Below are 26,547 nucleotides of genomic sequence, written 5' to 3'. Positions count from 1 at the left end.
TATTTTAAAAGTTTGCTCAAAATATGCGCTAGTGTTACGCAATCAAGAATCATTTTGGAAAAAGAGAGAAAAAAGAAAGAAAAAAATAGCGGTCGTCAAAAGCTCATTTAAAAAGCACGTCTATAACCTGGTATCTTATAGAGGGTTGTATCGTGTTAAGGATTTTTTTTTTTTTTTTTTTTTTTTTTTGACGACTATCCCTAGAAACCCCAAGCGGGGTCTAGTTGACACGACTATCCTCTTCTGGGGGAGTCACATATGACAGATGTCGAAGAGGGGTAAGAAGGCTCCAGCATGTCACCAATGAGTTAAACATTTCAAAGTAAGTATTCCTTACCTTCAAAAACATAAAAAATACTTAAAAAACTATCAAAATCAATGTAATTAAATACGGGTGGGTCGATTGTCTCAACTTGAAACTTATAGCGTATAATAAAAAGTTTTGGGCATCTGGAGGTCATTCCTTCTACAGACTGTGGCATACATTAGAGTTTTTTTGAAGTCCCAAAGTATAAGTTTTATCTCGTAGGTATCCCTTGAATGAGTAGAATCGCAATACGAAAATATCTTCTTCTTCTTCAATAATTTACAATTTTCTTAACTTTTGGATTGATATTTTTTCTTCTTCCTTATTTTCTGTCTTAGGTCGATTAATTTCATTAGACCATTTGCTTCATTCCTTTTGAGATGTAAAACGTTTGATAAATATTATTTTATAGAGCCATTGAAGTGATAAAAAATGACTAAACGCGGTCATGTACGTGCAGAAATACAGCATGCTTCACCGCTAACCGAAGAGAAAGAGTGGTTTCAGTAAACAAATAAAGGACTAAAAATATTACTCTAAATTTTTATACAATTACCCAGGTCCTCCTCTGGACCCTCTTTTAGCTTATGGGTGTCTTCGAGACCCCCTTCCTTCATAAGGTAACTAAATCAATATCCCACCAGTCAAAAAAAAAAAAAAAATCTCATAAATCCGGCACTAATTTCTGAGAAAGGTGTGCGTACACTAGTTTGAGTCCCTGATCAGCTGAACCAGGCGTACCAGAGCCAGACTTCCAAGAACCAACTTTATTTGGCCGACTCATGATTTTCTAGTTTGCAATACTCTATCTGCTAATTGCATACATCCTCTAAATTTACTGATTATTTTTGGTCGTCAGATGACTCTTCTACTATTGATAATGAGACCTCCATCAAAAGAAAATGAAGTCAACCTTAAATAACACTTAATATCACATAATAATCACTTTAATAATTCAGTCCGGAGCCGAGCTTACATTCGCGGCATTATTGCCGTACGACGTGAGCGCCTTCAGAAAGCAACGATAACCTCTTGTGTTGCACTGAGTTAAATGTTGCCTACATCACTTATTTCAGGAGTTCGGAAAACTGAACTGTGAGCAGCTACTCTTGTAGTTAGTAGTAATATGCAATCTTCTTGCTGTGAACTTTTGACTTTTTACCAACGTGGCTATTTCCTCATTATCGAGGACGTAAAATTTACGTCCCTGGAGACGTGAAATTAACCCCCTTGAGAATGTGGATTTTACGTTCTGCCGGTCGTAAATTTTAAGTCTTCGGGGTCGGAAAAATTACGTCGTTGAAAGCGTAAATTTCACTTCGTCGGGGACGTAGATTTTACGACTTCAGGGACGTGAATTTTACGCCTGGGACGTGAATTTTACGCCTCCGGGGACGTGAATTTTACGCCTTCGGGGACGTTAAATTCACGTCCCAGGCGTATAATTCACGCCCCCGAAGTCGTAAAATTCACGTCCCTGAAGTCGTAAAATCTACGTCCCCGACGAAGTGAAATTTACGCTTTCAACGTCGTAAATTTTCCGACCCCGAAGACTTAAAATTTACGACCGGCAGAACGTAAAATCCATATCCTCAAGGGGGTTAATTTCACGTCTCCAGGGACGTAAATTTTCCGTCCTCATTAGTCAAAGAAACATCTATCAGGTGTGTAAATTAACATCCACTGAAGCTGTAAAAGTAACGCATGCTATCCTGGCACATTTTTTTAACAACCTCGGGTCGTAAAATCAGCGGTGTCGGTTGTTGGCGTAACACTTCTTTTTTTCGGTGAAATTAATAAAATAGAAATTTTTCAGGTATTGCACTTTCCTTTCCCCACGAGCGAAGGATTGTTTGTAATATATTTGATTAAAGACCTCCATGATATTTCTTGATACTCTTCGTGAGCCTTGCATAAAATAAAATGAGAAAAAGAAAATACTGTACAGATACAATACTGCAGAAGGACAAAAAAACCTCGTATAAAGAGTTTTTTTTTTTAATTATGCACGTGTGGTTCCTTCTATTTTTCTCCGTCGGACGGCGCACAGTGGATTGAGTCAATGCGAGAGAGCGGACTTAAATATTTGGACTAAAACCTGCAGATTTTGATGTTCATTTTGTCAAATTTTAAGGGGTTTTTCTTTAAGTAAATTTTACCAGAAAACCAATGTAACCACTTTAAGAACCTCAACGTCTTGTATTTACAGAGTTACGAGCTTTTAAAGTTTGCAAATTTTGTCCGACTTCTTGAATTGACTCGTTCCATTGTGCGGCGGGACAGGTGGCGCTAATTTTTTTTTATTTTTGATTAAAACCTGATGGATACCTAAAACGTCTCTCAATTTTGGGGCAATGGATGAGGAGAGGTGATAGCATTGCCCATAGATATCTTAAAATTCATCAATTTGATTCACATGCCGCGGCCCTTGCTTCATGCTTATCGGACACTCGGCAACACAGCGTTTGTGCGGTGGAACAAATTACAGTTGGGCTTATAGCGGAAATACTAACACCGAAATTTCTCGAGGGTGGCATTGACATACCTGCTAGAAAACGAAGCAAGTCGGATAGGGTTGGTGTGGAACAGGAGCGACGTTATATACTAGAGGTATTGGTTCTCCCACGGGAACTCGGAACTGAATCCGTCATCCGGGGCATGAGTGGAGTTTTCTGTCAAATTAAATGGACTGAACTCATCATCGCTTGTTTCATTTACGCACGGTCTGGAGCACTCCATTCTCAGGGTAGGGCCGCGTCGCACAGTGGATCGAGGCATTTAGAGAGGTCGGACAAGAAATTTTTGACTTAAACTGCTAATTTTGATGTTTATTTCGTCACATTCCCAATTTCAAGGGATGCTGATAGTAGAAAATTTCACTAGGAAACCAATGAAACAACTTTTGGAATCTCAAAGTTTTGTATAAACGGAGTTATAAGCGTTTAAAGTTTCCAAATTTTGTCCGACCCCTCCTATTGACTCGATCCACCGTGCGTCGCGTCATTCAACGCATCGCTCAACATATTTATTTTTCTTACTAGGTTTTGCCGTTTTCGCGGTTGATCAGCAGTGGCGGGACTCTGACTGGGGCAAAACTATGGGTATTTTTTATCCTTTCATTCCTTCTCCTGTGAGATGGTATAGAGGGCGGCTAATTAGAGGGTGGAGGGGTGTTATTCACAATTAGTCCAAAATACAAAATCGACGGTGCAAGTCGGCAATCACATAACTCGTTTGCGGTGTCTGAAAATCTCCGCAACTATGTTATTTTTTTAAAGGAGAACAAATGGACATGATTCCTTGAAGTTTTTGCAGAATTTTCCTCGCACATAGAAGAAAAATCACGGCATTTTTAAAGAATTACCGTTAAGTAGTTTTCCGTTTAAAAAATAAAGTATATGACATGAAGTCTGCGACGTCGCAAACCGAGTTATGTGATTGCCGACTTTCACCGTCGAAATGCAAGATTCCTGCAGGTTTAGTGAGAACGGTGCTGCCGTGCTAAGCAAGAACGTCGAATGAGTTATCAAAACGTTACCAAATTTCCTTCGAGAAATCACGAATTTTTAGGAAAATTTGTGAATATATTCTACCTCCGATTTTTCAGAGCATATAGCTCGTAATTTGAACCAAAAAGTCTGAAAATTTCAAGGAATGATATTCATAACTTTCCTCAAAAATAATTATTCACAAAGAAGAAATTTGGCAGCATTTGAATGCTTATACGACGTTTTTACTTAGCACGGCAAAGTGGCGATTAGGGATCGTAGAGCGTCACGGAGTTCTATAAAACGACAGTATATAAGGAATAAAGTACGTATTCTATTATTACAATTGTATATTTTCAAAGTTTAGTCAAGGTGCAAACGCACGCCATTTCTAGATCGACCGAAAAACTCATGAGTTACACATGATCATCAAACAAATAAACAGGACGGATTCGTCTAACCCTTTCCTTGTTTGAATTTTTTTCCGCCATCTTCTTACGTGCACGTGCATATGCTGAATAATCAACGTAGGATTTGTAATTTTCTTGAGAGTGTGATAAGAAATTTATCTGATAAAATTGTGCCATTTTATGTCCTTGCTTCATCACAATTCAAATTCAGAGAAGCACCAAAGCTCAGTTCTAACATAAACACCCAGATTTCTTTGCGGGAAGCGTGAATCGTCTAGGTATTTCTATCAGAAAATCCCTGAGTAAGCCTGAGGGCCCTGAAGTAGCCCCTTAAAGGTGATCAAGTTGCAGTGGTGAGGGGTGCTTTGCGATATACCGATTGATCTACCACTTGAACCTAGGGAGAAGGATCGAAAAACAGGGTGTTCGCAACGAACTTTTAATAATCGATTCTGTAAACCATAGATTCAAATGGAGAAATATCGATAATCGATCATTCACACCTCGCCACCGTCAAATTGGCAGCACGGTTTCTTCTCCGAAAAAATTTAAAAACAATTGATATCTATCGAAGCCAACATCCTCACTTACATATAGAATGGATTTACACGGAAAAAACAGTGTTGCCAACTTGCGAAAGCTAATAAATTTACTGTATTTCATTATTTTTGAAACTTGAAGGAGAACAATTTCTCTGTTATTTTTTTTTATCTTAGCGGAAGGTTGAAAGTAAAATAATTCGTAACACAAAAATATTCAGGGAGAAAATGATAATTTATTTTTTATGAACGGATGGTGAGTATGGAAAACAAATTCACAGGCAACTTCAATGTTTCCCAGCAAAATTTTAAGTTAAAATGACATTTGCTTAGAAAATAAAAATCAGAACATTTTACCAAGTTTCATTTTTTCATCGGTAAAGTAACTAGATGACATTAAACGTAGGTCCTTTAAAAATTACCTTTCTTCATTTAAAAATTACGGAATCCGTTAAGTTGCCCTCTTACGTGGAAAAAAATTTGAATAAAGGAAAAAATGTGTGACTAAAACATTTCTTGCACGCACTTTCTGTGAACTTACATTTAGACTGGATGTTGAGCATACGATGATCCTATATATTTTATCATCCAAAATCATTGTTTTGATGGTAACTATGATAGATCCGTATAGTCATTAATACTTCTGAGCCCTCTCTTAAGATAAATAATCCCATGTGTTGACTTAATATTACGGGAGGAGGGGGGGGGGAGGGGGGTTCAGTGGTTATTGATCTTAATTATTTTTATGTTTCCATTCAGTTTCAGAAAAGCAAGTGGTAAATCTCGGACGTGCTAATTTCCAATCCCATAAAGTTCCCATAAGTTTCCATCATCTCATTTATTCTCTGTGGTGTCGATAGGCAACGTGGTGTACGAGGAAAAAAAATTCCAACCCGAAAAAGTTGCTCAGCATAAGTAGCATTCCTTGTCTCATGCCTCATGCAATAACTCTCCTCCGCTTATTGCTTTTCCTCCGTTTGACTCATGACTCATAATATGGTGCTGGAGAAGATGGATTTTTGTCGATCATCTGTTGTCAACAAAAACATCCGAATTGCGAAGTTTTTTGCCATCTTGCTTTAAAGGAATAAATTAGGACGATTTTCAACGGACTTGAGGTTCTGTGGAAAAAAAATTACCAAAATAGAGTGGACCACGTTCCGTCTTAAGGACTGTTTTTTTTTCTTTCTTCTTTTACTTTTTTCCAATTTGCGCGAGTGCAATCCGTTTGTCAGTGAACTGATGACGGCATCACTCCTTAAGCGGAGGTCTACATGTCTCATAAAAATCTTTTACCTTTTTGGGTTTGATGTTAACTGGAGCAAGATTATCTTCTACCTCACTGACCTCACCGCCTCACCCCCTCCCCTTTCTCTGCTTGCCTTCATCACAGTGGCGTGGCATGCTTTGCGACATATCGATTTATCTTCCATTCAAACCGATGGAAAAGGATCGATAAACAGGGTATTTGCAACGGACACCTTAATAATCGATTTTTTTACCTTAGTTCCAAATCGGTAAATATCGATGATCGATCACTCACTCCTCGCCACTGCTTCATTTTAATGTTTGGAGAGACTTCGGCACAGTCAGAAAACTCGAGAAAGGATTCTGATTTCTTGACAAACATGACTTGAGTGCAAGAATGTCAACATTTTGAAAATTTCATACTTGGGACGGAGCGTCTTGAAGCATATAAAAGGATTAAATTCCTGACTGTAAGTTTACCAATACGTGGAATTATTCCAAAATATTTCAAAGACACAGGACGCAAAGAAGCGCAACGTAGTAGCGGCTCTCGTCTGTAGGTCACTGAGAATCACATTTAGTACAACTGAGGGGCTTGGAGGGCAAGGCGCTTAAGTGCAATTTTTGAAAAAAATCGAGATATTAATGAAACCAAGTAAAACTAGACTTAATGCATATTGTGTGAAAAATTCGATCGCAATTTCAAATTTTTAAACATCAAAAAGTCAGTTTGAAGTTTCTTTCCTTCATAAGGATCGATGTAATTTCGAAACTTCAAACACGTTTTTCTCGAAATAGCAAAAAAAGCACGCATGCGCCTTGTCTTACAAGCCTCTCAACTGGAAAACATACGCGGAAAAAAATGATTATGGCTCACGGCATATTCCTTCTAGCTGACCACGAAAATTAATTAGAAATGAACTAGACGGTTCTGTGCAGGAGAAATTGAAGCTGACTGAGGAAAGTTTATTGGATTACTCTTGCATGTTGCCGCCAAATTTCCTTCCACGTAGTGCGTTTACGCAGCGCCCTCCGGTATTAATTTCGTATCGCACTTGAGGAAAAGGGAAACGTCTTGATTCAACATTGACAAAAAAGGAAATGCTCCAAACCGAGCGTTACTTTCTAAATCTAGCTGAGTGTTTACATGGTTTTCAAAAAAAGTATTAGATTAATGGTATTGGTGTGTACCAGACGGGGGGGGGGGGGGACAAATAGCGAAAAGTGCGTTACAATACTTTAAATAAACCTTTAGAGGGATACTGACAAAAAATAAGCTAATCAATTAAAAATCGAGGTTTTCTGTGGCGATGATAAAACGTCTTCATAGCAGTGACAAAAAATTTGTAAAACCGTCAATTTTTCATTTGCATAAAACAGATCAGTACTTCGGAACTTTACAAGTGACGTTTTTTGGGACTTCTTTTGTGAATTTGACACTTTACCGTGAACACAACAAGAAAATGACCTGGTCTATTCCCCATCCCCCTACTGGAACACATCAAAAGCGGAAATCGAAATGTTTTCTTAATGGATGGATCCTTCGTCCCATAAGCACCCTCCTAAAAAATTCCTAGCGCTGCCCGTGCACTTCGATCCTGATATTAACTAAAAACAAGATAAATTGGACGTATTTCTATCAAACAGAACTAAGCGCCAATTGGAGTTCCTTTTGAGGAATTTAGAATGCCGGATAGCGCGTTCTGTAAAACGGACCTAAGCGCCATGGAAAAGCATTGCGAGTATAGGACGGAATAAGCCGGACGCCCGATTCCGCCGCCAATCCAAGCCCCTCTCTACCTTCCTCACCCTATGGCGCTTAGGTCCGTTTGATAGAAATACGTCCAATTCAACTAGAAAATTAACCAAAAAGATTATCATAACTTAGGTTACGTTAGGTTAGGTTAGGTTCCTAGAAATCTTCTAAAACTATAAAGGAGAGGCCCCAATTTTGTACCCAATGTTTCAGCGACTTCCCGAAGGCGGATTTCCTTGAAACTTTGTACGCATGTGCGGTTCGTGCTGAAGGGGTGCAATTCGTCGTCCGATTTTCGAAATTTTGATTCTAAGGGTTGAAAACACGCTAAAATAGGGTGACCCGTGTGTTAGAGCGGTGTTGCGCGATCGATCGTCGTCGTCTGGTCGTCGTGGTTTCCCTTCTTTTATTGCGTCTCGATCAGCTGTTTTTTCTGTCTAATTTTGGAGATTCCGAACCGGAGCAGTGTTGCCAAAATCACGAAATCTGTAATTTCACGAAATTGTTCGTTCTCGGTCACCTGATGACTCGGCTGCCCGAGGCGTTCGTCGTCATGGATATTCGTCGTTTATGAAGAATTCCGATTTTTTCGTACAGTGCGCGTCGTCTTTTGAATTTTGTTAATATTTGTCGTGTATGAAGAATCTCGAATTTTTAGTAAAGTGCGCGTATTCGTTTTAATATTGAGAATGGATCGGAGTCGAAAACGTGGGCGTCCGGCGAAGCGTGGCAATGTTTCTCGCAATTTATCCGCGCGACGCAAAGTGCGGCATGATGGCTATCTCAGTGAGATAGATAATGTACGACGTAGGGGTGAACAAGGAAATGACCTCAATTCATTTCGGCAGAGCACTGATAATATTATCGAAAATGATTATCCGGAAAATAATTTCGGACTTTTAAATGTGAAGTGCCAGTATTGTGATGGAAAAATTATTGAAATTTTAGTTTTCCATCGAGAAGCTGGTCATCATAAAACTTAAATTCTCAATGATTTTTCGTATTCGATAGCAGAAAATTTGGTTCAAAATTTAAAGTCGTAAATTTGGATTGTTTCTCATGGAAGAGATGATTTAAGAACGGAAATTTTGAAACACCGCAACGGAGATACGTGGTTTCGCACTTCAGTCGTGCGATACGGACATCCATCAAGTTTAAAAAAATGCATCAAGTCCCCGTCACCGCCGACCAACGCGTTTGTCGATCGAATCAACTACAGGTAGTATGAGCAGGGGGTCAAAACGCCTTCAATTTTTTGAACGCAATACGGACATCCGTCGAGGTTATATAGTTGTATCAAGGCGCCGTAGCAAACGCGTCCCATTGTTTATCGTTACAGACGAATATAAGTTGAGAGAGGCCAGTCATGATGCCTTCAATTTTATACATACATATTTTTGGGCAAAATGAGAGACGACGTTTCTTCTTTTGCGACGTTGCAGACTTCCTTAGAAATTTTATTTTTCTTTCGAGAAGCTGGTTAACATAAAACTTAAATTCTCCATGATTTTTCGTATTCAATAGCAGAAGATTTGGTTCAAAATTATATGAGCTTCGGAAGCAGACAGAGATGCAAAAGCCATACAACTGTTGTACCTCAAAATGTTGGTCATGAAAATAGGTTTGGAGAAGAGGTCGCGAAGTTGGTCTTCGATTCCAGGCTCGGCAAGTCTGAGAAGACCATTATGACAGCATCTGTTAAAATGGCCGTTCACCTCCTCTTTTTTGAAATGCAAGGCATCACAATACTGGTACTTCACATTAAAAGTCCGAAATTATTTTCCGGAATAATTTAATTTTTCCAGATTATAAATTTAAATTGTTATTAAATGATGATAAATTCAAAATTCCAATTCCAATTTCCAAAATTTCAGAGCATGTTATATCTTCTTTCAAAATTTATTGTCAATTCAAGTTGCTATTCAATTAAAATAAATAACTTGACTACTTTTTTAGGTCTAGCGCAAGATCTCAAAATGTCTGTCACACTCATGATTTTATATTTTTTAAGTTTATTCTTTTGTATGATTTTTCATTTAATGTTTTTAGTGTAGAGCAACATCTCAAAATTTGCCTTTTTTATTTATTGAAATTAATAAATACATCTTCTTACAACAGTTATTTATTTTTTAATTTCAAGACTGCTGGGTCTATAAATTACTACCATATTTACAAAATTGATACTCGCAAACATGTTTTTTGTTTTTGCTGATGGGTACAACAACAGCCCCCACATGTAAAAATATTTTGTAGCTTCTGAATAATTATATTAAAAAATATAAATATGGGCATAATAGGTATAGTAAAATATATTAATACAAAAGTTATTGTTATAACATGGTGTAATTTCATTAATGACGGTTTATCACCGTGCGAAGCACGGGCTGGTTGCTAGTATGGTATAAAGATAAATATATGTAGTAAAAAGATTAGGTATGAAGATTTGTGGATAGAACTCGCCACGAGGTATGCAGAGGTGTGGAGGCACTGATGTGAGTAGAGGCCAGATCAGACCCGGACACAGCTGAGCGGAACAGTAATCATTGTCAAGGTCGCAATGAGCCTCTCGAAATATTGCCATCAATCAGAGCCCTCGACGAAAACGCTCATTTCCCCTGGATTAATTTCCATCTCATCCGTCATCGAAACTGACTACCCGTACCCAACTACCCACCCCCCTGTTTATGACCTTAACGGACATTACCGCCAACGCATCACCACGCCACGCGACGCGCCATGCCTGCCCAAACCAGTTTACCCTTTATCCAGATAGCTCAGTCCACCTACTCTGTCGTGCTAGGAAAAACGCCGTATGAACCCCCAAGCGTTGCCAAATTACCTTTGATAAAACACGAAATTCCTGGTAAATTTATGAATATTTTCATTTCGATTTTTCAGATAATTTTGTACTTTGTACACAATTTCACCTAAAGTTCCTGAAAATTTCAAAGCAGGATATATATCATAACTTTCCTCCAGAATAGACATTTTATCGAAGGAAACGTGGCAACTCTCGGATGTTCATACGGCGTTCTTCCTTAGCACGGCAGACTCAAATGCCCCTGAAAACGAGCGTGTTTTTAGGATTGATTAAGTGGATTATGAGTCTCGAGTCAGCCTCTCATTAAACTGATACATTTGAAGCTAGTTTGATTTTGTGCATCACGAGCGCTTGAACAGCAATCCTCGATTGAATACGGCTGAGGATTTGGATTAGAATTACACAGGGTCTCATAAAAACCTGGTGAACCGGTAAAGTCAGTTAGAGTGCTGAGTGTTCGAATGTAAGTCATAGAATCGTACGTGCATGCCCTGTAGTCAGAACAGCCAAAGAGCATATCGATGGTGAAACTGCAGAAATGCGTATCTCGGCGTACTGCGGCGTTGTAGACTTCCTGATATATTTTATTTTCTACATGGAAAACCACTTATCGTCATTTCTTGAAAATGTCGGTGATTTTTCTACTCTAAGTTAAGAATATCCCGTAAAAAATTCAAGTCATGATGTTGGTCCGGCCTCCTTTTTGCAGAATGAAAGAGGAATGGAAATTTTTACACATCACAACCGAGATACGCATTTTTGTAGTTTCACCGTCGATGTACAGGGTTATTCAAAAGTTACGCACTACTGGCCATGAGGGTTGTGGCCATTTGAAATTGTTGAGTTGCCCCCCCCCCCCCCCGCCCCCGAGGGAATCAAAAACTGGAAAGTACCTAAAAAAGTTTCCCCCTCGGTAAGAGGAAACACGTCTTAAACCGCAAATCGATATCATAATTAGAACTAAAGTTATGACCAGTGGTGCGCGACTTTTGAATAACCCTGTAGGACTTTCCCAATCCTCACGCTGCGCCAGGTTTGAACCACGTCAAACGCTTCACCATTTTTTTATGATCCTAGCGGATGTGGGTATATCAGGGTGTGCATGATTTTTTTCACTGAACTGAAGTTAATCGGTTTGCCTTGTGAGAAATGCGGTGGTTCCTATTTCTTGGTCAATCGCGGTTAAAAGCGTGGTCACAACTTTCTCGAGTTAGCGATCAGAACCGAGACATTCAATCGAATACGTCGAATCGATGCGAGAAAATGAGTGCTCAGAACGTGTCCTGCTGTCATTTTTCTCTCGTCCATCCGTACTATGAACTATCCAAGACATAAAAGGGTCACTGCAGCGAGCATCAGCCATGCAAATAATATTAAGTTGTTTGTCAAACCATTTAGAGACCCGGAGAGAGACTGCAGGGTTTTATAGCATATGGGAACCAAACCTCTTGAGGGATATAATGTTCAGAGTGTGCAGAAAGATCTTCGTACTGCGGTCGCGTGCACTTTAAGTCGCAGCAAGTTTCCAAGCGATGTTCCAAACCTTATCGAAGAGGACAGTGAGGTGTGAGATGAACCACTTCCGACCGTGAATTGTCAATATTCCTGTTTAGCACTCATCGCTGTTGCACAGCGATGGTACAGAGAGGTTAGAAAGAAATGGACGGTTTTTTGCTAAAAGCTCCGTACTTTTGAAGGATGCTTGTCATTCTTAATTTGTTGGAGCGCCTTCAATTTCTTATGATACTGTGCAATACCTCTGGTGTGAAATAGTTGCTTCAGACGCCGTGGCACGCTGCGGCGAGGCGGGCGGGCAGAGAGCGCAAAACGCGCATTGGCGCCTACAAACCTAACAGGGATACTTCACGCACTGCGCAATGCGTGAAGTATCCCTGTTAGGTTTGTAGGCGCCAGTGCGTCGCCGTTCCGCTTTGTGTTAGGCTCTAATATTTAATCTCGCGGAGTCAGCGTTTTTCAACTCATGGTTTTAAAATGTTTGCTCACTGTGTATGAGCTATTTTCATTTTAATTGATGAAAAAAAAAAATGTTTCAAAGGAAAATATAATGTGTGTTTTGTAAATATTAAGATAGTTCCGTATCAAACTTAATGATTTCCAAAGCACACGAATTTCTACACAATTTCTTATAGCCTCTTATAGCCAATGACGATAAAGTGTAAAGCCCGGCGATATGAACTATAGCCCGACTGTATACTTTTTTATAGCTTCGTATAGCCCGGCTACATGATTTGCTCCGCTTTCTACAGTCAGCTATATGATTTTCAATAGCCATCTTTAGTCGGCTATAAGAACTCCTATGGTATTTTGAAACACAGCTCCTATCGCCAATTTTTTCCAGGGAAGACTGGCACCCTGTGCCACTGAGCGCTGGGAGCTGATTGTTGAAATCGATAGACAAAGCTATAAACAAATATGACGAGAGGGATTTGGAGGGATCCTATTGGTGGAAGCGGGTGGTTGCAATGGACAAAGGAGGTAGGTGATAGGTAACTAAAGGCGACCCACGAGAGACCCTACGGTTAGTCCATCATTTTCTCCTTTAGTCTATCGGAATCAAACATTTCAACCAACAGGATCGTTCGATACTCCATATGTACTCTTTGTCTATAAATTTCAAAAATCAGCCCGCTGGTTGTAGTCTCTCAATTTTATGGAGATCAGTCCTGCTTTTTTTCGCTCTCATGCTTCTCATCCTGCCGTCAAATTCTGATTATAGACGGTATGGACCACGTGGGATGATGAAGCAGTTTGCTGGCCTGGAGGCCGATCCTCTGACCAGGCGCCACGGCCGGCGCGCCGCACATTGGTTCCAAGACCCGATCTAGGTGGCATTAATTCGAAAAAATGAATTTTGGAAAAATTAAAATTTGACACCACAGATTGATAGTGCATACTCTCGAGAGTAACTTGGCCAAATATCATGAAGATTGGATCACTAATAAGGAAATGATAAGCACCTAAAGGTGAGGCCGCGAGGTACTTTTGGGCGGACTCGCACCAGTTTTCAGTGTTTACTGTCAGGTCCTATGATTTGAAGTTCATCACACAGAAATAGATGCAAATGTGAAGTGTTCTGTTATGGTGTATCAAAAATATAAGGCATGTTAAAGGTTTATACGTTCTTACTATCTTTCAAAAACGTGTCTATACATCTAGACAAGCCGTTAGACAAAGCGTTATTTTCTACTAATTCCAAGCAAATTTTTACAAAAATGGCTCTAGATGAATGTCTTGCGCCGGTTCGCACGCATACAGACCTACTGTAGTAGTTAGTACTAACCCTAAACTTGATTTTAGTGCAATAAAATTCTGCGCATACTTGCGTCCCTGGGGGTTAGGGCACTTTGAATTTCCAAAACCGGCTTTCAAGAAATAAAGAATTGACACACTAAGGAGCTTACTGCAGACCTCAGATCCTTGGGAATATGAATACTGCATTTTTTATAGGTCATGTGGGTTCTCAAGTCTTCATAATCGTTAAGATGATTATTTTTTACTTTGTCTATACCTCTAGAGAAGCCCATAGACTTACCACAGCTCCGGTTTTTTGACTGGAAATTTTACAATTATGACTCAAAATAAAGGCCCTGCGTAGGTTCGCACACGTGCAGACCGACTGAAGTAGTTAGTGCTGACCCTACACTTGATTTCGGAGCAAAAAAATTCTGCGCATACTTGCGTCCCTGGAGGTTAGCGCACTTTGAATTTCCAAAACCGGCCTTCGAGAAATGAAGAAAATTGACACACTGAGGAGTTTACTGCACTACTGCAGACTCCAGATCTTTGAGGACTGCATTTTTTGCACATCAAGTGAGTTCTCAAATCCTCACAATCATTGGGATGATTATTTTTCACCTTGTCTATACCTGCAGAGAAGCCCATAGACTAAGGACAGTTCCCGTTTTTTGACTAGAAATTTTACAATTATGGCTCAAAATACAGAACACGTGGGTTCTTAAATCCTCTCAATCGTTTAGATAATTGTTTTTCACATTGTCTGTACCTTTAGAGAGGCCCATAGACATAGCACTGTTCCACAGAAAAGGAGCTTACTGCACTCCTCGCGCATTATTCCGTGATTGTATGAGTAAATGTCCTCTAACTTAACAACGAATGCTTATTTCTTTCTTGGTTCATGATTTCTTCGTGTTTTTATTCTCTCAGGTTTGTAAGGCTCTGAAATCATCGCAAGCTCACAACTTTGTTTAAAAAAGAAAAAAAGCAAGTGTGACACCTCACTCTTTTTGATGCGCAATAAAATATTATACCGATGAATATTTTCCTGCTCTTACAGACAGTAATCATTTTTCTTTCAAAATACTTTGTTATTAATTTTGGTTTCTGCTTTCCTTCATTGAGTGAATACCTATACTTCTTGTTCAAGTAAAATATTTATGTTACGTATGTTTAAATTGCCGCGTATAATGAATTTAAATGTATTTTTTGAATTATAGACGAAGATCGAATCTTAATTCATAGTTATTCTGATAATATAATAATTCTGATAGCATAATTGTACCATTAAATTACAAAGCTTCAAAATTTCTGTTGGTTTTAAAGCGCGGCGAATCAAGAAATCAGCGAGCATTGAGGTTCAAATAAAGTTCTTCTTACGCTGATTTGTCAACACTGTATGAACAACTCGAATAGTGGGATAAGCAGTTTTCTTTGGTACTGGAATTTATTTTCCTCAGGGAAACCACAACATTTAGGAGGTATATTTTACCAGATAATACCAATTCCTGGTTCACAAAATTATACAACATTGCCCACCCCCCCCCCCCATAAGAAAATTAGTAATTAGAGGACAAATCCTCGTAAATTCATCGATAGTTTTTGATGATAAATCGAAAAAGGTTGAAAAATATATCAGTCCAGGAATTCAGCCATTTTAAAATATTATTAATGTAGTATTAAGTATGAATTTTCAAGCTAAATGCAAATTTACCACCTTATGCTAAATGATACAGTCAAATTGACTTCAAATTCGTAATTAGCGACCCAAAGAACCCCTAGAAACATATATAATATGTCATCATCAGTGATATTCTAATTAATGCCACCTAGATCGGGCCCTGGAACCAATGTGCGCCGCATGGAATGAAGCGGCGGAGTCTGATTTTGAGCCAAGCTCAAGATCAAGAGCTTCCCCTCTGTGAACTTCAATTTCCTCACTTCCTCCTCCAATTACGCCTCCTCGACTCCCGTCGGTTCCCGGTCGCGGTGCATGATGCTCGCTAGATGGTTGACTCGGTAGCTCCGTGTGCGCCACGAATGCCACTTGCTCGATGTGGGTCGTTTGTTTACTAATCGCTGTCTATTATCTCGCACCGCACCACCGCCAACAGCCTCATCCCCACCTTCTCCATTAATCGTTCCCGCGACAGAGTCCCTGCAACGTGACGTCACCCCCTCCTCCCGCCGCTCCTGACCCCCCCCCCCCCCCCCTTAAAATGTCTGTTCCTGATTGTTGTCCGTGCGCCTGATCCTCTGCAGTGGCGTGACACTCCCATGGGTAATAATGCACGCGGGAGAAAACTGCAGTTTGAAAGCGTGGCTGAGAGTGCTGAAACAGTATGTGAAAAAATGGCCACGAGAGTGAAATTCGACTTCTAAATGCTGGGAATAAGGATGATGCATGAAAGGTCCGATCACTTTGAAGTGATAAATTAAAATGGCCTTTCTCCAAAATTTGACGGAGAGGACTACTAATTTCTCCTACGTCCTGCTTCCAATGTTATTTCCTACTTCCTCTTTCCCGCGCTTCCTTTCCTCCTTCTTTCTTCCGCGTATTTGTTCTACCTTGCATTTGAAAAATTCTTCAGGGTGAGGGAAAAGTCCCCGTCCCCTTTACTCTAACTTTTTACCTAGTTGATCCAAAGATTTGAAACTAGGAGGACGTTCCTAGGTCACAGGGAGCTACTTTTCAGCCCCCCCAAAATTTTTAGGGGGCTTCCTTGGAGTGATAACGGCCCCCAACTTTTCTCTCACATGGAAAGACCCCCTCTTGTGATGCATCGTTCAAAAGAACAGAAAAAAAGAAAAAAATTCGCGCGAACTCGACGCCATAATCTCAAATTGTTTAAAAATGACGGTCAGTTTTAGTTCAAAATGGTCGAAATTGGCAATTCGGTTTTTTGCCGACGGATTTGCCTGAAATTTGGTATCTAGAGGTATTTACAATCGAGAAAAACGAATTAGACATCTGATCTTTAAGAAAAATCCAAATTAATTTCTAAACACTGCGGCTGCTTAAAGTTCATAATGGACAAAAATTGGCAATCTCGGTTATGCAACCGCTATAAAAACCGTGGCCCATCATTTCTTGCATCTGTTTTTCTGATACATGGACCACCGCAGCTACGCTATAAAAAATCAAAATTTAGTTAAAATCATAAATAAATAAAGCATTTAGAAAGGTTATAGTAAAGTCAAAATTTTAGTACTTCCTTTAAAAAGGTTATTTTTCATAAATCGCTGTACTCTCTCCACTTCGGCAAATTCATATGTGCAAGTGAGCGGATATTATACATTTCCATGAAATGAACCAAGTGGAAAATATCTGATTGAAAGTAGAAGGAAGATCTATACAATAATTTCATTTTCTCCCTTCCAGCTCTCAATAGTCAGATAATGAGGTAAAAATTATGGTATATTACTTAAAAATATTATACTATGACTCTATGAAGATTAAGAGGTGAACCTCGAACCAAAAGTTACATCATACAAGGTTTGCCTCTGGGGATAATGTAATACAGATGTTTAGACCTGTGCAAAGAATAATACATTATTTTTAGAAATATCACGAGTTTAAATTTACGTAAAAGTAACATTATTTGGAATAAAATCATGACTGCGTTAATAAGAAAGACTTAAGAGGGTAGAAAGATAGAGAGCAATTTTTTTACCGGTGCCATAAGTTAAGTTTTGCTTTACCGGTGAGAAATATTTGCTCAGTATAATTATTTTTCTTTTGATTTGAAATTTCACACTAAAACAAATAAAGGCATGGAAAATTTTCTTTCTGAAATTTTCAATTTTCTTTCCTTATGGCTTGAAAGTTAGAAACAGTAATTTTAATTGCATGGTCAATTTTAATTTTAATTTGCAGAATCATATAGTTCTGGAAGGGAACGGATTTATTTCCTTGTAACTTGCAACATGGTGACGGTCTGTGAACTTGGAAGTGGGGATTTTGTGCAATAAGGCGATTCAAATTTCAGACGATCGGAAATTTGAATATTTATTTTAAGTTCAAGAATTTATGGACGAGCTTTTTAAGAGTAGTTTGATAAAGGAGATCTAAACTTTCGGCTCTGTAAATATTGATATGATAATTTTTAATTTTTCTTTTTTAGAGAGCTCCCATCAATTCTACAAAAACTTTGCTATTTGGCTATTCGCTACTTTGTGTGGGCCTTTTTCGCGGTGATAAAATTATTTGACTAAAACTTAGCTGGTTACATGTTCATAAAGAAAAAGTAGGTACCTTCTTTAAACTACAAATTAAATGGATTTTTCATTAGTGGTGTAATTTTGAGTCTAATTCTTTGCGCTTTCAAGTTAATTCCATTTGTCCGTTTTATTATGGTATGTGGGGATTAGACCACGCCTTTCTCTCTTCCCTTTCATCATCGAGCATACGCCTTCAACACAACAAGTAAAAACCGAACAGGAAAGAAAATTGGAAATTTACACTGGGAGGAAAGAAATCAAGGAAAGGAATGACGTAAAAAATATACGAACCAACAATAAACCTAACTTCCTTACGTAACTGAAATTCCTACCAAAAAACCCGGTATAAATTTATTTTAAGCCCGAAAACTTAATCATTTTACACTGCACTAATGCACGAGACTAACTGAGCAATAACTGTAAAAGAAACACAGACTTTTTCATGGAGTCTTGCAATGGACTTTCGCAATTGGAAGGAAGTGTTGACTGCACCCAGCTCAAAACGCTACTGAATTTAAAAATCGCCGCCTGTCAGGTGTACGACGCGACGTCATTAGAGAGTATAATTAATGCAGATCGCATGTGTAATGCCGCGCAGGCGGGGGGGGGGGGGGGGGGGCAGATCGCGTTACGAGTCGAGTTCAACGCCTGATTAGTGCCGAAAAAGTATCATCTCGTTTTTTGTCTTACGATCCTCTCTCCTCCCACCCTTCTCCCCCTTCCCACCGAACTCTCGTTATCGTGGCAATATGACTGTGCCCGCTCAATTTTTCCCCTGGGACTTTGACATTTCCGAACCGCACCGAGAGAAATCCCCGCCTGACTGCATTGCTATCAACATATTTGACTTTTTAATGAGAGCGGCTAATGGGAGTGAAATAATTTTCCAGACGGTCGCGTCAGTTTATGACAAGGCTCGGCTAAATAATTTCGAGAGAGAAAAAACGGGGTGTTGAACTTCCTGGCGCGGCGTGAAGAACCAGAGAAAGAACAAAACAGAGGTGGTGGCGGAATGTGACATACTTGCCCGTCGCAGGTTTGAGGTACTTGCTGAGAAGAACGCCTTAAGAATATTCCGACGCTGCCGAATTTCCTCTGATGAAATACTTAGTTTTTAATATAAATACTCAGAAAAAATGAAATGTTGCTTTAGCATTTTCATGTTAAAAAAATGTGCGACAAGTGTAAATGCTAATTTTACAATTTAAAAAATGCTAGGTTACTTACTTCCACGGTTAAATGAACAAATTCAATGTCGAGTTTAATGTAGAATCAGCATTTGGTACTACCTTGTCGTACATTCTTTTAACAGTGTAAATGCCAGATCAACATTAAATTTTTTCCGTATACATTAGCACATTTTGTTTAGTTTCATTTAACGAGTAATTTTACAATAACTAACAAAATGTTGAGCATATCGCTCGGCAAACAAGCCGAGGTTTGGTAAACTTGGGCATAAAACGTCACCCGCAGCTCATCAGCGATCTAGTCAGGAGGTCAACAGCCAACAAAACCTCACCTTTTGTCAACTTGACTTGGTCACAATAGCGCATATTTTAAGCAAACTTAACCCTAAATTTTCTCAATAATCAAAAATGGACGGAGTTCATCAGAAAGGAACCACCCTTAATTTCGAAAAAATTGAGTTGAAAATGTATTCGAGTTCCTCTGGTCGTATATTTTCTCCAGCCAGAAACTCAAAGTCGAAAAAATAAATTGGTCTGTGAAAGTGAAAAGAGGGGGTTAAAGTTTATTTTCCACCTTGAGTCTCATGGAGGAATAATACTTCAAATCTGTTTTTTCTCAGTTTCAACTTGATGTGGGTTGGTTTCTTTCTGATAATCTCGGTCCAAACAAGAGATACTTCAACGCGCTTTGATAACAGCGCAGAGATACAACTATTCGTACTTGATGGATGTCCGTGTCGCATCTGCAAAATTGAAGGCGCGATGGCGAAAGGCGTGAACTCGTAATGCTCCGCTCTATGCTGCCAATGAGATGAGGCTTAGATTTGGGAGAAAATTTAAAAAAAACGAGGCCGGAATACGTCTCTTGACTTCGACTAAATTGCTCACGCGGCCCTTGAAGCGCCACCACAAATAAAACAAACCGAAAAAAACACAACATGGCAACAGAGTAAAGGAGAGAACGCCGTTGATGACGGCGCAAAGATGCGACTATTCGTACTCGATGGATGTGCGTGTCGCATCTGCAAAATTGAAGGCGCGATGGCGAGAGGCGTGAACTCGTAATGCTCCGCTCTATGCTGCCAATGAGGTGAGGCCTCAGATTCGGAAGAAAAGTTAAAAAACGAGGCAGGAATACGTCTCATATCTTCGACTGCATATTGCTGACGCGGCCCTTGAAGCGCCACCACAAATAAAACAAACCGAAACAACACAACATGGCAACAGAGTAAAGGAGAGAACGCGCATTGATGACGGCGCAGAGATGCGACTATTCGTACTCGATGGATGTGCGTGTCGCATCTGCAAAATTGAAGGCGCGGAAACAACAAAGCATGGAAGTAGACGCAAAAGCATCAACCGGCAATGACTTGGTTGCCTAAAAACCCATGGGGAGTTATTGGATCCGCAGATGTATAAACCTACTCTTGTTACCAAGACCTTCACACACTGCATAATTTGAAACTCAGCGCGCAGTATATTTTATGATAACTCCAGTGAAATATGTTACAGTTGAAAGCTGTTGAAAGTTGTCAATGGAAATTTTAGAATTTTAAGAATCCGCAAAGAAGCAATGTTCTTAACTTACAACGATATCTAAAACTAGATGGCGAGTGTTTGCAAGTCAGTGTGGATGACAGAGCATTTTAAGCATTGTTTATTTGTAGTGAGGAAGTTTCCAGCTTGACCCGATGCGTGGAAAATTTTTGAAACAATGAGAACTACGGCGTAGGTAGCACTTTTCGGCGCTTTAGAGTCATGTTAGCATAGTTCCCAGCTGTGTACATAAAGGGAGAGGAGAATATATAGCACCTCAGTCCTTTGTCACTTGGTGCCTGAATATTGCAAAAATATAAGCATATTGCTATTCTGCATTTAACAAGATAAAATTTTGGATGAGATTGCCGACCTTTCAAACACACCTCGCCTCTGTGTGCGTATTAATCGAAACATATATACCGGGTGACTGTGTATCGTAAATGATGTAGCGCCTAAGTGAATCGTCATCCCTCTGACGTAAGGACGTATCTCAATTTCCACGTGAGGCCTTTTTTACATATTGATCCATGCTTTCTGGGGCTCATACAGAAATCGAGATATGCCCTTACGTAAGGCTGCAAGTATTTTTGAGTCAATTAAGGCTTCGCGGTCGATAAATAGATTAGGTGACTGCATGGTAAAGGGAAAACGGGTATGGACGTTGAACCTGAGGTGAGTGAAACGAAGGTATGCTCCTCCGATAGAGACAGTCCAAAATCGGAAAAACGCTCAGTCGTGTAGATTTTTTTCAGTCCTGGTGGGAAGTTTGAGACAAGGTTCCAATGGGCCTGCCGCAAACTTCAGCTAGGGGGAAAAAAGAGTTGTTTCTTGTAGAAAATGATTCAAATATCACGAATAGCGCATCGAAATGGTCTAAAATAGCCACTTAGCTATAGGTTCATACGGCGTTCTTCCTTAGCACGGTAGTATTGGCAACTCCATGGAAAAATATCCCGCTGACCACAACGAATCCAACGAAACGGGGCTGTTACGTCACACAGTTTGCGGACTTTCCTCCCATAATCCTCTACCGCTCATACCTGTTTCCTTCCACCATAAGATGAGTTTTGTCACCCATAAGGAGAATAAAATTTTCCACCATAGCTTGAATACTTTTAGAGGGTCAATAAGTGCATCCAGTCATAACCAAATCCGATCACACTTCTCATAATCCTACGACTTTTTAACGCTATTTCATCGTTTTACTCACGAAATAAAACGTTGCTATGAAGTAACGTAGCTACATTTCAATGATGCCAGATTTCCCCCGCAAATTGCGTATTTACTAGAAGAATCCTGAAAATTCTGAACAGATCACCAATTTTTCCTCTGATCTTGTGCGAGAAGCAGAAAAATCTGGGGAGAAAATGCATGAGAACATTCTCGTATAGAAACTGAATTTTTTTAGTCAATGTTGCAACGTTGGAATGGAGTTACGTTTTTTTCATGCGGGAGGCGACGATTTGTGAAATCATTCCCGTGGTGATCAAGAAATGCACTCTACTCGACATAAACGGGGTAATTGGCGAGCCGATGGCGGTAACATGTTGTACTCAAGCCGAATCCCTAAGTCATTTAGATCCGGATGTCTTTGAAAACGATTAGGCATTGTAAAAAAAAATCAAACTTTCCTGCGCAACTGGCAGCCGCGCAAGAATAGTATGGTACTCGCTCAAATAGCCATGTTTATTGTTTCGATTAAGAACCTGAGCAATTTAGAAGATAAGATGAATGCGTAATAATTTTCGAAGTACGTCTAATTGAAAAAGTTGCGTCTTTCTTTCAAGAGTGGCGCCAGGTCCGCTATGACGTTGCCAAAGTTCAAGAATGTCTTCTTTTTCCTCTTTAATTTAACCTCACAAAGAGGTGTGAGACAAAACAATAGTAATGTAAGGAAGTGAAAATGCAAAAAAAGTATCTATTTGTGCTTCTTCAAAATCTTCCTCCCATTTAATTGCATCAAAGAGGAATGCACCATCTTTATTGTCTAAAATATTCACAGAATATTCTTAACACAGAGAGAGAAAATTAAGGAGGTTGCTTAAGAAACGACATGCGACATAAAATATTTTTCAGTATAAAAATAAATTATGCCAGGAAGGCTGTAGCCTTGTAAATCAACGTATTTCCAAACCGTGAGTTTGTCCGCAGTTTTACCGTCAATAAGTGCTTTGATAATTATAATTACCTACGTTAAATATATAAGTGCATGTTAGATTAGTATTATTGTCGAATGCTTTTAACATCTAAGTAGCAGTTTTAGTATACACATCATTTTTCTTTATTTCTTGTCCAGAATTTATCCTTTTTGTAACTTTCTTTCTCTATAAAATCCTTCCGGTTAGTTTTTTGATAAGTGCCATTCTTGGCTTTGTTTCCCCGCGAAATGGTGTGGACCCAGCACCATTTCTCCACCTTGTTGCCATGCCAAGTTGGTTACCCATCGGATAATTTGATCGGACAATTTGACAACGTTGGAAAATATGTGGCGCACGCACAAGATAGTCTAGAGAGGTGCTGCGACGAAAAATAATTAAACTGCAAGAAGAGCTCCCGAACGAAAAACAACCAATTGAGGTGAGAGCGTATTTTAAACGGCTCCGATTTACTTTCGTTGGTTTTATCGACTGCGTTCTCATTCGAGTTTAGTTTTTCATTACTCAAAACGAGGGAATTTACATGCAAGTGAGAAGCAAGATCAACTCTAGTGCAGGGCAGATACACAAAACCTGCCAAATTGGGCAAATATTGGTGAAATTTTCAAATTAACGACCTAGCAGTAGTATGAAAATCCCAGAAATTAATGTGGATTTATAATACTTACTGATGGTAATAACTGTTAGAATACCTGATAGGATATAGTATACAGGAATGAAATACAATTTTCTGTTTCCTGACCCACCATTACCTTCTTTTTTTGCCATGGTCTCCAAGTTTTCTAAAAATGTTCATGATCTTTTACGTATTAATACTTAGCGACCTGCGGTGCTTCACGCTCCAACCGTGCTAAACCGACTTGACAAAAAAAAAACAATAATTAGGCACCACCATGTAACACACAGGAGTCAAGTGTGAGTAAAAAACGCATGACTTTTTTTTTTTTTTTTTTTTTTTTTGGTAGGTTCCTTGCCGGAACTGCAAAATTTATGCGCGCAACTATTAGTACTCCCTGCAAATCGCTAAAATTGCCATCACAATTTTTGAAGGCAAACTCGATACAACTAAAGACAGGGGGAAGAAGTGACGTGTATTTCTTGCCGGGACTGTACATAAGCGGGAAAACTATACTGCAAGCAACTATTCGAGCTCCCAAGTCACTCAAATTGCCGTTACAATTATTGAAGGCGAACTCAACAGAATGATAGAAGCGAAGTAAGAAGAAGAATGTGAGTGTTCTCTCACGTCCTGTAGAGAGACATGAACGAAAAATGACCGTTCAAATGGATCGCGTTTAACAGAGTGGAATCAAGCCACTTCAATTATTACCAAAATTAATTATAGGCGATTACATTTTTAGCGGGAGAACATTTGTGCGGATTCCTTTGAAAATTGTGAGGAATTTGCTTTGTACCATGCAGATAATTCATTGAAATTTGCACAAAAATACGCACTAAATTAAATCACCTGATTAAATCTGGCAATAGCTTATGTGGCATGGTTTCTTTCTGCTTAACGCGGTCCAAATGTAGTTTTGAGCAACTTGAGTTTTCTGGAGAGGACTTTATAAGGTTGAACTAAAAAATCAGAGCAATTGCCCCAGGAGCTTTTTAAGTTGTTAATGTCCCATCATTGTGTCGGAATCTCAGGAAATGACGTGATTTTTCATATTTCTTTAACACTTCAATGAGATCATGGCTTCATAAACACATTTTAACACTTCTCAATTAAGATTGATCATGAGTCAATAAACAAAAAATACGTCATTGGGATATGTATCCTGCCCTTGATTCACAATTTGAGATATTTATAGAAATGATGTTGTAACTCTGAGGATAGTTTTATAACATCATTTCCTTCTTTGACAAATGGTTTCATGCCATACTTGAAATTTTATCGTGAAGGGCTCCCCCCTCTTCCCCTCAGGTAGCTTACGTAACCCCATAGATGATTATATAAAAAATTTCCGTTGCAAATGTTGAGCTCAATCTTACGGTATGTAAAATCAGTTTCAGATTTAGTTCATCTTTGATTGAATAAAATTTACCTTAATTTTCCAGGTAATACCTGTTCACGCATGAAAATCGGAAACTGTCCTTTTTTCCGATTAACAATGATAGTCCAATTCCACATGGAGGAAAAAAAGATACCGACGCATTGTTAAAGTATGAAAATTAATCGAATTCTATAGTTGGCTGCAGGCCCCACAGGGATTAAATCCATCAAACCAAAAGTGAAAAAAGAAATAATAAAAAAAACATAAGATACGGACTCGAGGATTGACATTTTTCTAAAGCATTTCAGCACTTTGCGATGGCGTGTAAAAACACTTGCAATATCATGGAGAAAACGTGAGTCGTAAACGATAATATTCGTTAAAAAAAAAAAAAAAAAACACAAAAAGTCGTAGCAAAACTTCATGGGTTGAACCCTATAACTCATTCCTTTGAATTCGTTCGGCTTTGCTCCAATTTTTAATCTGGGACATCCTAGCAAACGATTGCCAAATTTTGAAAGAAAATTCCGTGTGGTGGAATTTATCTTAAAAATACCCAAAGCAAATAAAAATAACATACTGCGCCATCGATTACCTTGCACAAAGTCAACTTTAAATGTGACGTCTAGAAAACGATTCATCCAAATTAAATTTGAATATCTCTACCTTTACTCGACGCTTTCAAAAGTTTAAAGTTTGCTTCGCCGCGAAAGTCAATATAATATCAATGCACGTTTTCTTTTATTAAAATTACAAAACTTTCTGTTTAGTCATTAGATCTATAAATTAGGATTGTCTGTAACTCGCAGTTAATTTGATAACTATTTAAGACTTTTATATAAAACTAGAAACATTAGCGATGTCGGTACCGGCAACATGGGGTGAAAAATTCTAGCGAGCTTAGAGCTGCGCTCGCGATCAGGGTGCTTCTCGCCGGGTAATGTCCTCGTAAAATGAGATTTGTGTTCCAATTACCTTCCCTGAGTCGTTTACTTGAATTCCAGAATTAAATGTCTATCCAAGAGTGAGCTTATTAACGACCCCAGCATCAGGGTTTAAGCGTGAGAGATTATGAAAGAACTATTTCAGAAATTATTCAGAGAGTCGTTTGAACCGTTCCAAGAATGTAGTTCACATGCAAGCCAGTTCTGTCAAATACTATATGGGAGTGGACACTCGTAAAACCTCGGGACTGATGTAGCTCCTCCTACACTTGCTTTGGAATTTGAACTAGTTACAACACATTTCCTATTCAAATGGGGGAATCTCCGTTACTGAGCGTTCTGCCAGAGTTAAAACGGGAAGGTTAAGGCTATTCTAAGGGTACACTAGGATCCACAATATGAACATTCGAGAGTTGCCTAATTTTCTCGGATAAAACATGTATTTTTGACGACATTTAGGTAAATTTTTCCTTAAAATGTTCAGATATTTTAGATTTAATTGCGAACAAAATAGTCTGAAAAAATTGGAAAAACAAATATTTACAATTTCCGCAATAAATTTGTATTTTATCGGAGGAAATGTGGCAACGCCTGGAGTTTCATTCGGCGTTTTTCCGTAGCATGCCAGAATGAGCGATGTGAGGGCACCGGTTCTTTTTTCTCCGAAAGAGCAATGAGA

At 39.0% G+C, this 26,547-nt stretch overlaps 1 protein-coding gene across 1 annotated transcript in view; it reads right to left on the bottom strand.

Annotated features, from left to right (window-relative positions):
* Positions 1–26,547, bottom strand: part of LOC109036592 (phospholipid phosphatase homolog 1.2 homolog) — a 71,360-nt gene that overhangs the window by 12,245 nt on the left and 32,568 nt on the right. The window lies entirely within an intron of this gene.

The sequence above is a fragment of the Bemisia tabaci genome, chromosome 1 (genome assembly GCF_918797505.1).
Source record: "Bemisia tabaci chromosome 1, PGI_BMITA_v3".
NCBI lineage: Eukaryota > Metazoa > Arthropoda > Insecta > Hemiptera > Aleyrodidae > Bemisia > Bemisia tabaci.
Note: the sequence above shows the minus strand (reverse complement) of the source record. Positions and strands in the feature narration are given on the sequence as shown.